Raw genomic sequence first — 12,500 nt, 5'->3', positions numbered from 1 at the left:
GGAATGCAGTCTTCTCATGGAAGACGATTTCTTTCCCTAATGCCAACTTCACTGCACACACACACACACACACACACACACACACACACACACACACACACACACACACACACACACCGCGTAGTGTAGTGGTTAGCACGCTCGACTCACATTCGAGAGGGTCCGGGTTCGAATCCCGTAGGCGGCGAGGCAAATGGGCAAGCCTCTTAATGTGTGGCCCCTGTTCACCTAGCAGTAAATAGGTACGGGATGTAACTCGAGGGGTTGTGGCCTCGCTTTCCCGGTGTGTGGAGTGTGTTGTGGTCTCAGTCCTACCCGAAGATCGGTCTATGAGCTCTGAGCTCGCTCCGTAATGGGGAAGACTGGCTGGGTGACCAGCAGGAGACCGAGGTGAATTACAAACACACACACATACACACACGAACCTCAAGTAATAACAATGATTAATACAAATGTGGATTTATTGCTGCGATCCATGGACCAGCGTGACCTCATCTGCATTTTTAAGTGTGGCGCTAAATCACACTGTAATCACAGGTACCTGCTGCTTTACGAACGGCTAATTGCAGGTGTGGCTCAGGTGTGCGTTACTGGCGCACCTGTCCACACGGTGAGTTGTGGCCGGCTTTTTAAAGGCTCACCTGGAGTCACCTGGGAGTGCTTGTATATTTATTGTTGCTGTTTTGTAGCTGTAGAGGACACACTTGTTTCTTTTTTTGGTGACGGGAGGAAGGCAGGAAAGGACCAATTTGTTGTGGTTACGGGGTTTTTTCTATATATGTTATGACAGGGTAATGGCATCGCTGTAACCACTACTGGTGTTATTGCAATTGTGATTGGTCTGGTATCACTGGTCCAGACGTTGTTGTTGTTATTATTGCTGTTGTTACTCTTTCCTCTCCTCCTCTTCCTCCTTCTCTTGCTGTTATTTTTACTGGTACTATACTACTGGTACGCTGCTGCTGCTGCTCCTGCTGCTGATGATGATGATCCTACTACTACTACTACTACTACTACTACTACTACTACTACTACTACTACTATTACTACTACTACTACTACTACTACTACTACTATTACTACTTTTACCACCACTGCCACCAATAACAATAACAAGGACATCGTCAAAACCACTGTCCCTCTCACCATCACCACTACTGTCGCCACCACCACCACCATTACCACCGTCGCCACCACTGCCTCCACCACCGCCTCCACCATCGCCACATGCAGATAAAGGTTTCACACATGAGCAAACTACTAATAAAACACTGTGTGTGTGTGTGTGTGTGTGTGTGTGTGTGTGTGTGTGTGTGTGTGTGTGTCTGTGTGTGTCAAGGCTGCTTTTGTTGTCGCCGCCGCCATTATTGCTCACCACCATCACCACCACCGCTACCACCACCACCACCACCACCACCACCTCTACCTCCACCTCCACCTCCACCACCACCACCACCACCACCACCACAGTCAGTATTCCCAGTACAAATTGCGGTAATCCTGGCCTCCCATATTTGTCCATCCCTCCCCTGAGTTACGTCGCCTCCCACTGAAATTACTCCATGTAAATTCGCCCACTGTGTCTGCCTAAGGTGTGTGTGTGTGTGTGTGTGTGTGTGTGTGTGTGTGTGTGTGTGTGTGTGTGTGTGTGTGTGTGTGTGTGTGTGTGTGTGTGTGTGTGTGTGTGTGTGTTTCACTAGCTGCAACAGTAAACCACCAACACCACCGCCAACTGAAAAAATAACAACAACAGCAACAACAACAACAACGACAACAAGAGAAGGACGCAAAGCACTAACACTGCACCTATATCAGCTCACCCAAGCAATATTAACCACACACACACACACACACACACACACACACACACACACACAACACCCACCGCCGTGTCCTGAGAGACTAATGCCGCTTGTGTGCCGTGGGACTGCTGAAGGAGACTTGGAAGGGGAGGAGGTGAAACAACGGGTGAAGGAGGAGGAGGAGGAGGAGGAGGAGGAGGAGGAGGAGGAATATGGAATAAAGAAGGAAAAGGAAAATAGAAGTACCATTCAGTAAAGAGAAAAAGGGAAAGGAAATAATAAGAAATGAGAAAGGAAAGATGAAATGAAAAGAAGGGAAGAAAAAGAAAGGAAGGAAGAAGAAAAGTGAAAGATTAGAATAACAACGTAGTGCGTACGACGAAACAAGAATAAACGAAGAAAATTATGCGAAATGGGAAAGAGGAAAAAGGGAATAAGGAGAGAAAAAGAAAGAAGAAAAGAACGGAAGTAAAACAAGGCAAAAGATAAAGTATTAGAAGGAGTAGCGAATAAAGAAGAGAGGAAGTAGAAAATTATGGGAAGAAAGAAAATGGAAGGGGAGTAAGGGGAAGGAAGGAAGAGGAGGGAGGAAGAGGAAGGGAAGAGTGAGTGTCGTCTCGTTATTGCTCCTTCCTATTATTGTCACGTAGCTTGCCGTCCACCAGCTGGCCGGGAGGGAGGGTGGGTGGGAGGGAAGGAGGAAGGGAGGTGCGCCCAGACAGAGAGAGAGAGAGAGAGAGAGAGAGAGAGAGAGAGAGAGAGAGAGAGAAAGAGAAAGAGAAAGAGAGAGAGAGAGAGAGAGAGAGAGAGAGAGAGAGAGAGAGAGAGAGAGAGAGAGAGAGAGAGAGAGAGAGATTGACTGACTGACTTACTGAAACATATGCGTATTACTATCACTCCTATAATGAATCACTACTAATTTGACCACCACCACCACCACCACCACCACCATCACCACCACTGCCGTATTGCTTCTCAGAAAACAACCATCGCGTGTGGATCTTCTGACGTAAAGGCTGCAAAACTCGCCTAATTTTTCCCTCACGGCCCCGCCAGACCCGCCCCCGTTCACACACACCTGATGGAGTCGTGAGAGGTGCGCCAACTCCCCGTCTCCCCCATCCCTCCTTCTTTTCCGTCTTCCCTTCCCTTGCTATCTAAAAAATGACGACCACCGCAACACCCCCATCATCCCCACTACTTTCATCACAATCACCACCAGGAACGGAATTCTGAAACATTATTGCGCCGCACCTTCACTTCATTCAAAGGGCCTCTAATTGAAGTTATACGTGATTTTAAGAGTGTTTCTCCGGTTCTAGTGACATAAATTTTCCACTTCTGCATTATCAACAGGGAAAACACTTTAGTAAATCCGGTTAATCATCTGGCTAATCATTTTTGTGGACTTTTAAAATAGTCGTGATGAGAGAACAAAAGGATTCTAAGTAAGAGCTCATCATTTTATACCCTCAATCCATCTCAATGTTTACGTTTTCCTCTCACCTTCTCTACCGTTCCTCTTTCAGAAAGCACCCCTCTATTTTTCCTCCTATAGGCTATGAGTTCAATCCTGACTCATTGTAGTTTCCATTGAGGAGAGATATTGCTTTTCCACGACTCTTGGTGGCTCTATGTGACCGTGTTGCTTTACCTTACACCAGTATGACATTTCCTTCTACCACCAAGAAACCAACATTCCTTTCTTTGCACAGGACGCCTTTTAGTACCTCCTGAGCCTTATCTTTGTCCTTCCTCCTCCTCCTCCTCCTCTTCCCCAAGCGCTATGCAGGCAGCAGCCTCCGAATAAATCATGCAGTAGCAGTTTCCACCCTCAGGAAATGTAATCCCCCCACCAGTAACATTTTCCCTCGCTACCTCCCACCACCCCAAACAACACACCACTACAACACAGGCCCTTGAGCACCCAAAGAACTACCACTCTCTCTCTCTCTCTCTCTCTCTCTCTCTCTCTCTCTCTCTCTATCTCAGTAAGAATATTTTGTGGCATTTTCTTCATCCCCTCCTCTCTCTCTCTCTCTCTCTCTCTCTCTCTCTCTCTCTCTCTCTCTCTCTCTCTCTCTCTCTCTCTCTCTCAACGCCACGTCAGTCACAAGATTCTGGGGAAATGGAAGGAAAGTAGGAAGAAAATGTAGGAAAATGTGTGTGTTGTGTTGGGCTCGATTGGTGTGTGTGTGTGTGTGTGTGTGTGTGTGTGTGTGTGTGTGTGTATGTGTGTGTATGTGTGTGTGGGTGCTGGAGGGGGAGGAGGTCGCAATGGATGGGATGAGGCAGGGAAGAAGGAAGCAGAGAGGCAGGAAGCTTGAAAGGGAAGGAAGAAGAGAGAGAAAGTTGGTCAACGGAGAGAGAGAGAGAGAGAGAGAGAGAGAGAGAGAGAGAGAGAGAGAGAGAGAGAGAGAGAGAGAGAGAGAGAGAGAGAGAGAGTTAGCAAGAGCAAGAGAGGTTACAAGCAATGGTGATGATTGATAGTAGTAGTAGTAGTAGTAGTAGTAGTAGTAGAAGTAGTAGTAATAGTAGCAGTATATAGTAGGTATGCTAGACTAGAGCTAAATAGACCACAAAGACAGTAGCTAAAATAAATATTCTCTCAGCTCATCTAAAGTTACTCACTATTACTGATGAGACGTTGGTGATAATAGTTAAGTAACACCTGAAGAAATAACTTTATAGAGAGTACGAGTTAGGAGTGGTGCTGATAACGATGGTGCCAGTAGTAGTAGTGGTGGTAGCAGTGATTAACAATGGTATACATAACGGGGAGTCGCGGGGGTCAGCTGGGTGGAGAGGTGAGAAGGTGGGAGGGTAGGTCAGGGTGGAGAGTCTGAGAGTGGAGTGGGTGGATGGAGAGCTGGAGAAGTGTGTGGGGAAGGTAGGTCAGAGTGGAGAGGTGGATAACTGTGTGGGAGGGTAGTTGTCGGTGGATAGGTGTGTTGGAGGGTGGGTGGTGGATGAGTCAGAAGGGAGATGTGAGTGTGTGAGTGAATATTTGGAAATGTGAATGGGTGGTAGTGTAGGTGAGGGTGGAGGAATATGCAGGAGGGTGAAACAGGAGGAAGAGGTGTCTGGGTGAACGGATGAAGGTGGAGTGGTGTGTGGATGGATGTGTATGAAGTGGAGGTCAGGTGGGTGGAGATAAAGGTGTGTTAGAGGGTAGGTCAGGGAAAGGAGGGGTGTGGGTGAGAGGAGAGGTGAGTGGGTGGATGGGTGGGCGGGTGGGGGGAGAGCTGCTTGGCGCCGGCCCTGCTGTGGGTGAGTGGCGAGAGGGCAGAAGGGCGTGGACTAGCCCAGCAGGAGGCGACTCTTGTTGGTGGGTGCTTTATCTCTCTCTCTCTCTCTCTCTCTCTCTCTCTCTCTCGTAGACATCATGGTACGCTATTTATTTATCTTATTTTCCTGGTCTCATTCATTATATTTTATAACATGATACTGCTTTGTGTTCCTCCTCCTCCTCCTCCTCCTCCTCCTCCTCCTCCTCCTCCTCCTCCTCCTCCTCCTCCTCCTCCTCCTCCTCCTCCTCCTCCTCCTCCCGGATCTAAGGTAAGAGGAAAAACACCTGTGACAATCGATGCTTTTGTTCTCAGGCGAGGGTCGGTGACTCGGCTCTCCGGATTTGTTGTGAGGAGAGAGAGAGAGAGAGAGAGAGAGAGAGAGAGAGAGAGAGAGAGAGAGAGAGACGGTATCAGTGGAAAGAAAAGAAAGCAGTGGGTATTAGGAAGAGACAAGAGTTGGGATAAGGATCAAGAGAGAGAGAGAGAGAGAGAGAGAGAGAGAGAGAGAGAGAGAGAGAGAGAGAGAGAGAGAGAGAACAAGTCTTGGGTGAGATAAGGAAAATGGAGGAAAATATAGAGGGAAAGTGTTGGATATAAAAATGCTACGCTGAAATATTTCCACCGACTTCTTTCCTCTTTGTTTTTCTTGCCATAAATTCCCCGCCGATCTCTGTAAATAATATATGGAGGTGTTTTTGCTACGTTTCCAAGATATTTTCCCCTTCCTTCCAATCTGTGTAAGAGTTATATAATTATTGGCACAGGAATAGAAGTTGTAATGGTAAACAGGCGCCAAGGAAACTAAAAAGAAATATTGTAATGGGCTTTTTTGTCACGTGTATGCTTTCCTTCATCTTTTCTTTTACATACCATTTGTTTAGCGATGTTTTTATCTTTTATACTTTTCGGTAAATGTTTTATTTTATGATTAATTGATTTATTGTATGCTGTACTAGTTCTTTTTCCTTTCTGTTAATTTTTCTTGTATATCCCTGCTGTTTTTAATACCAACTATTAATATTGGTTGCAATTTATTTTGTATTTGTTATTTTTGTCACATTTCCAGTGGTTTTGTTTCTCATCCATCATTTTATTTTATTATGTGTTATATTTTTTTCTTATGTGCTTTTTTTTTTTATCTCACAACTTCATTTGTACTTTGACTAATGATGTGTATTTTCAGTCTTTACATTAATTCTTTCATCTGTTCTATACTTTCTTATAAATTTTTTTTCTAATACCAGAAAATCGTATGTACTTTGCTTTATGTTGTGTATTTTCATTCACATTTCATTTACTCTGTACTTTGGCGTTTCTTTTCTGTTCAGCATTTAACCACAAAAAACCGATGCTAGAAATTTGACTCCCTCTTTTATCATTATTTCTTATTTATTCTTTCTATTTATTTTTCATTCTCGAACCCCTATAGCGTTTTCAATTTTCTTGCTTATGAGTTTTATTTGTAACTATTCGCGTCCCTTTATTTCCCAGAGAGAGAGAGAGAGAGAGAGAGAGCAGGCGGAGGGAGGGAACTCAGTCCAATCCAGCAGACCCTTCACGTGCTTCGGTGGTTCGGTGCTTCGTTGCTTCATGGTGGGTCGGTTTCATTTGTAGTGAGTTGCGTTGCGCCCCGTGGGAATGCAATTATTTACCTTCCTTTTGTGCTGCGCTGTCCACGTCCATCCCTCCTGCAGCAGCAACCTCGACGCCCTCCCTGCCTGCCCTGTTGTTGCTCGACGGTGTACTGCGAGCTTTGGATTTTGTTTAACTTTGTATCCGTTTCGGTCCGGTTTCAGTTTCGGGTTCTCCTCGCTTCGCCGGTTATTGGTTTAAAAGGTTTGGTTTGTTGTTCGCTTGTTGTTGTTGTTGTTGTTTGCTAGTGTGGCTGGTGTTTTTTGTCGTGTGTGTGTGTAATTCACCTCGGTCGTCTGCTGGTCACCCAGCCAGTCTTCCCCATTACGGAGCGAGCTCAGAGCTCATAGACCGATCTTCGGGTAGGACTGAGACCACAACACACTCCGCACATCGGGAAAGAGAGGCCACAACCCCTCGAGTTACATCCCGTGCCTATTTACTGCTAGGTGAACAGGGGCTACACATTAAGGGGCTTGCACATTTGCATCGCCGCCTACGGGACTCGAACCCGGACCCTCTCGATTGTGAGCCGAGTGTGCTAACCACTATACTACGCGGTGTGTGTGTGTGTCTGTGTGTGTGTGTGTGTGTGTGTGTGTGTGTGTGTGTGTGTGTGTTAAAAAAAGTTGTTATTTATTAGCAGTAAGATCCATCGTTATAGACTCTCTCTCTCTCTCTCTCTCTCTCTCTCTCTCTCTCTCTCTCTCTCTCTCTCTCTCTCTCTCTCTCTCTCTCTCTAATGAACGGTTATAGAGAGAAAGAATGCATGCAGAGATAAAACATTATTATTATTATTTTTATTATTATTATTATTATTATTATTATTATTATTATTATTATTATTATTATTATTATTATTATTATTATTATTGTTGTTGTTATTATCATTATTATTATTTTTGTTTTATCATTGCTATATTCCCACTGATACTTATTATTGATGAGATACTTATTATTGATAGATATCTGTTTCTTAATCTTTGTCGACTACGAGGGGCGAGGAGAGGGTAGAGTGCTGGAATACACTCCTTTAGGGAACTTTCACAGATTCCCACACAGCGAGGAAGGACACAGTCGCGGCGTCTTTGTTCTTGGGTCATCTTTTCTTCTCTGCGTCTCCCTTGGATGCTATCTCGTGTGTGTGTGTGTGTGTGTGTGTGTGTGTGTGTGTGTGTGTGTGTGTGTGTGTAGTGATTCTTTGGTCGTCCTTTCTTCTTGACTGGTTTCGTTTCGACCCAGACTTATATACCTCTCCTGTAGTGGTTTGAAGGTGAGGCGGGGCAGTGGGTGGCGCGGCTGGTGATCTGCATGGCGGCCACGTCAGAGGGGTGTTGGCTGCGTGCTGAGCGGCTCACCCTCCTCCTTTCCCTCTTTCTACTTCTGCCAGTTACTTCACCCGTCATGCGAGTGCCCCTCCCTCTTGCTCAAGACCTCAGACCAGGTTTTCGTTGATATTTCTGCTGCTACTATACCTGCTACTCCTGGTGCTACTGTTACTACTACTACTACTACTACTACTACTACTACTACTACTACGACATTTCTTCTTCTTCTTCTTTTTTTTTTTGTTATTGTTATTATTATTATTATTATTATTTTTATTATTATTATTATTATTATTATTATTATTATTATTATTATTATTACTATCATTATTATGACTTCGTAAATTCGTAAATTGGTTGAATGTATTTCTTTCTCTCTCTCTCTCTCTCTCTCTCTCTCTCTCTCTCTCTCTCTCTCTCTCTCTCTCTCTCTCTCTCTCTCTCTCTCTCTCTCTCTCTCTCTCTCTCTCTCGCTACAAGAATGGTCACAGATTTGTAACCTTTTCCTTCTGTCTCTTTTTTTGGCAGAATGGATACGCGAAGCAACTCGAGGACTTCTGACACCACATGCACAGCGAACACTGGAGGAAAATGGGTGAGTGTTGAAAGTGCTATTTTTAGTATTGTTGTTAGTAAAGTGATTTTGTTGTTGTTGTAATGAAGAATATTCGGAGGAGGAGGAGGGAGAGGAGGAGATATCAGAATATGAGGAAAGTGGGAAAGATCAGAATATGAGGAAAGTGGGACAAGGAAAAGAGAAAGAAAGAAGGAAGGCAGGAAAGAAAGAAAGGAAGAAGTAGATTTATGAAAGTGGAAGACGAGATTAAAAGAAGAGGAGGAGAAGGGGAAAAAGAAGGAGAAGAAAAACAGGAAGAAGAAAACTAAGAAGAAAAGATGTAGGAGACTAAAGATGGAAGTGAGAATAGGAGTAGTAATAGGAGGAAGGAAGGAAGAGAGGAAAGTAACTGGTATCAGAAGAAAAATAGGAGGGGTAGGATTAGTAATAAGAAGAATACAAGGACGAAGACGAAGAGGAAGAGGAGGAGAAAAAGGAGGAGAAGGAGGAAGAAAAAGAGGAGGTGGACGAAGAAGGTGCTATTAGAGGAAAAATAGGAGGAGGTTGAGTGGGAGTAGTAACAGGAGGAGGAGGAGGAGGAAGAGGAGGAGGAAGTTAGTATTATTAGGTTATGGCAAGCACTTCATGTTAATTTCACGTACCGAGACGTAAGACGCGGCCGAGTTACAGAAGTCCGGACTGGCTGTTCTGGATGCTAGCGAGCCGCGCACCAGAGACGCCAGCTTTATTAGAGAGAGAGAGAGAGAGAGAGAGAGAGAGAGAGAGAGAGAGAGAGAGAGAGAGAGAGAGATTAGTTAAGGTTTGTGTGATATTTGTTTGTATAGTTTGGAAAAAATAGTGTACTGCTCTTATGTCATCCTCCTCCTCCTCCTCCTCCTCCTCCTCCTCCTCCTTCTCTTCTTCTTCTTCTTCTTCTTCTTCTTCTTCTTCTTCTTCTTTTTCTTTTTCTTTTTCTTCTTCTCCTCCTCCTCCTCCTCCTCCTCCTTATAATAATGATGATGATGATGATCATCATCATCAACCACCACAACCACCACCTCTAACATCATCATTAGCAGTCTCATCACCAACATCATCATCAGAGCGCAGAGTAAAGGAAGGAGAAAATAAAATGAATATTGCATCGAGGGAACAGAAGGTAAAACTTGAAATATGTATGTACTCGTATACACCATCCCTAAGCATGAAGACCCTTGCAACACACACACACACACACACACACACACACACACACACACACACACACACACACACACACACACATAAGAGATGTTGTGAATGGGAAAGCCACACAAGGGCCGATGAAGCAAAGGAAATGTAGAAAGTAAAGTCAGAAAGAGAGAGAGAGAGAGAGAGAGAGAGAGAGAGAGAGAGAGAGAGAGAGAGAGAGAGAGAGAAAAACCTACTGACACAACAACATACAGACAGACGGAAAGAAAGAGAGAGAGAGAGAGAGAGAGAGAGAGAGATTAGACAGACAACCATTATAATTAACACGCTGTACCGACAGAAAAAAAAATAGGAAAAAAAAAAAAAAATTGAGAAACGAGAGAGAGTGACGAGACAAGCGAGGAGGAATTGAGGAAGGAGGCAGAGGTGTGAAACTAATGACAGATACATCGTATAAAAACATCCCCTCACTCACTCACTCACCTCGCTGGGCTTTCCATTAAGGACAGGTGAGAGGGTCGCTGAGGGAGGTAAAAGCTAGCGGCGTAGGACATGGGAGTGTGAATGTGAAGTTAGGTAGGCGTTCTTTGAAACCTCCAGTGCCGGTGATGATTACGAATGTTGAACAAATCGCGGCTTGAAGGCCCAAGAGGAATCACAACAAGGGGAAGAGGCGAGCTTATAAGGCGGAGTGTGTGACAGGCAAGGCGATGCGACAGCCGGGGATGCCTGCCTTACCTAGCCCCGTGAGAGAGTGGCAGTCAAGGGCGGCGCACTATTAGGATTGCTGAAGTAGCTATAAAATATTAATAGCTTCGTTTTAGGAGGAGGAGGAGGAGGATGAGGAGAGAGGAGGGGAGCAGAAAGATGAGTATGTTAAGAGGAGAGAGCGATTGAATGCAGAGGGAAGCCAGGCTGTATTACAAGGCTGAGGAGCGACTGCAGCGATGAAAGGAATGCAGAATGAGAAGAAAACATGCTTGTTGTTAGCTGAGAGAGGAATAAAGGGAGGGAACCTGGAAGAAACAGAGTCGATAGAGGGAGAAACAAAGAAATAGATAACGATTTAGTATCTGTAGGGCACAGTTACCCACACACACACACACACACACACACACACACACACACACACACACACACACACACACAGAGTCGTAGTTCTAGTGTCGTGGGATCGCTTAGACAGGACAGGTTCTTGGCGGAGTGTCTGGAGAAGGGTCAAGGAAGGGCTGTGGGAAGTAATGGTGGAGGATGAATCGAAGGTTGGTTGATGAAAGATGTATGAAAGGGGTGCATATATTTGTAGGGATATCATACGTATTAGGATTCGTATTATTAACTTAGGTGTATTTTAATGTAGTGTTTCTCTTTTTTTTTTTATTTATCTATCTATTTGTCTGTTTTTTGTTGTTCGTCTGTCTTTCTCTCTTTCATTGTTTCTCTGTTTCTCCAATTCCTCTCTATCTATGTGTCTTTCTAACTAACTACCTATCTGCCTGTCTTTCTTTCTGTCTGTCTGTCTTTTTGTCTGTCTGTTTGTCTGTCTTTCCGTCCAACAGTCCGTCCGTCCGTCCGTCCGTCCGTCCGTCTATCCGTTAGTTTGTCTGACCCTCATGTTAAACTTGCAAATTTCTCTCTCTCTCTCTCTCTCTCTCTCTCTCTCTCTCTCTCTCTCTCTCTCTCTCTCCATTCATCCGTTAATCTGTCCATACATTAGAATTTTTTCCCATCTCTTCACACACTCCCCATATCTACTGCTGGCGTCGCTGAAGGAGAAAAATAAATAGAATAGAGAAGAAGAGAAAAGAAGGAAGAAGAAAACGGTCCTGTGCTTTGGTTTATTTCACTTGATGACGGAGGTGGAGAGGGGTAGAGAGGGGTGGAGGATGTGGAGGGGTGAAGTAGATGAAGAGAGGAGGAGAGACTTGGGGAGGGAACTAGGGGAAGAGGGTGCGACACGGCTCGTTGGTGTTTTCATGTCCTCGCTGTGGCCTTGATGATGTCGTTGTTTTGGTTCCGTGGTCTTGATGGGATGGGCCAGCCAGTCAGCGAAGGAGGTAATGCAGTCAGTACACGCTTGTCTTGCCCCCTGTCTCCTCAAGCAGTAACTTTGATTTATTTACTGTTTACGGCCTCATTCTTTGTGTCTAGATGTATATTTTTTACCATTTTCTTTCAGTTTTTATGGATGTTTTTTTGTTTGTACTGCTGTGTTTTGTACCTCAATCCTCGTACTGCGTTGGTATGTTTGCTCTCCTACACTCTCCGTTCTCTCCTCTCTACTTTAATCTTCCAATTTTCGCCCGCCCGCTTTCTCACTCCTACCCCCTTCTCCACCGACACCCTCTCCGCCCCACCCTCCCTCTCTTCCTCCTCCGCACTGTTCATCTTCCTTTTAATCTACCTGTCGATAAGTAATTTACACTGATTCTCTTCCTGTTCTTCATCTTATACAAGCTTCCTCCTTCTCCTCCTCCTCCTCCTCCTCCTCTTCCTCCTCCTCCTCCTCCTCGTCCTTCTTCTCCTCCTCCTCATTTACTTATTTTTGGCTTTAATGATTATGATTTTGTCACTTTAGTCTAGTCGCCTTCCGGTAGACAAAAGAAAGAGGAGGAGACGAAGAATAAGACGAAGAAGAAGGAGAAGGAGTGTAAATAAGATAGGAGCATTCGTCATAGGAAAGAAGGAAGGATGGAAGATG

At 44.8% G+C, this 12,500-nt stretch overlaps 1 long non-coding RNA gene across 1 annotated transcript in view; it reads left to right on the top strand.

Annotated features, from left to right (window-relative positions):
• The window catches only part of LOC123515198, a 165,062-nt gene that overhangs the window by 74,521 nt on the left and 78,041 nt on the right, over positions 1–12,500 (top strand). The window contains exon 3 of the long non-coding RNA XR_006677818.1: positions 8,581–8,647. This is a non-coding gene — a long non-coding RNA (uncharacterized LOC123515198). The remainder of the gene's footprint in view (positions 1–8,580; positions 8,648–12,500) is intronic.

This window comes from Portunus trituberculatus, chromosome 38 (assembly GCF_017591435.1).
Source record: "Portunus trituberculatus isolate SZX2019 chromosome 38, ASM1759143v1, whole genome shotgun sequence".
In the NCBI taxonomy this organism is placed as follows: domain Eukaryota; kingdom Metazoa; phylum Arthropoda; class Malacostraca; order Decapoda; family Portunidae; genus Portunus; species Portunus trituberculatus.
Note: the sequence above shows the minus strand (reverse complement) of the source record. Positions and strands in the feature narration are given on the sequence as shown.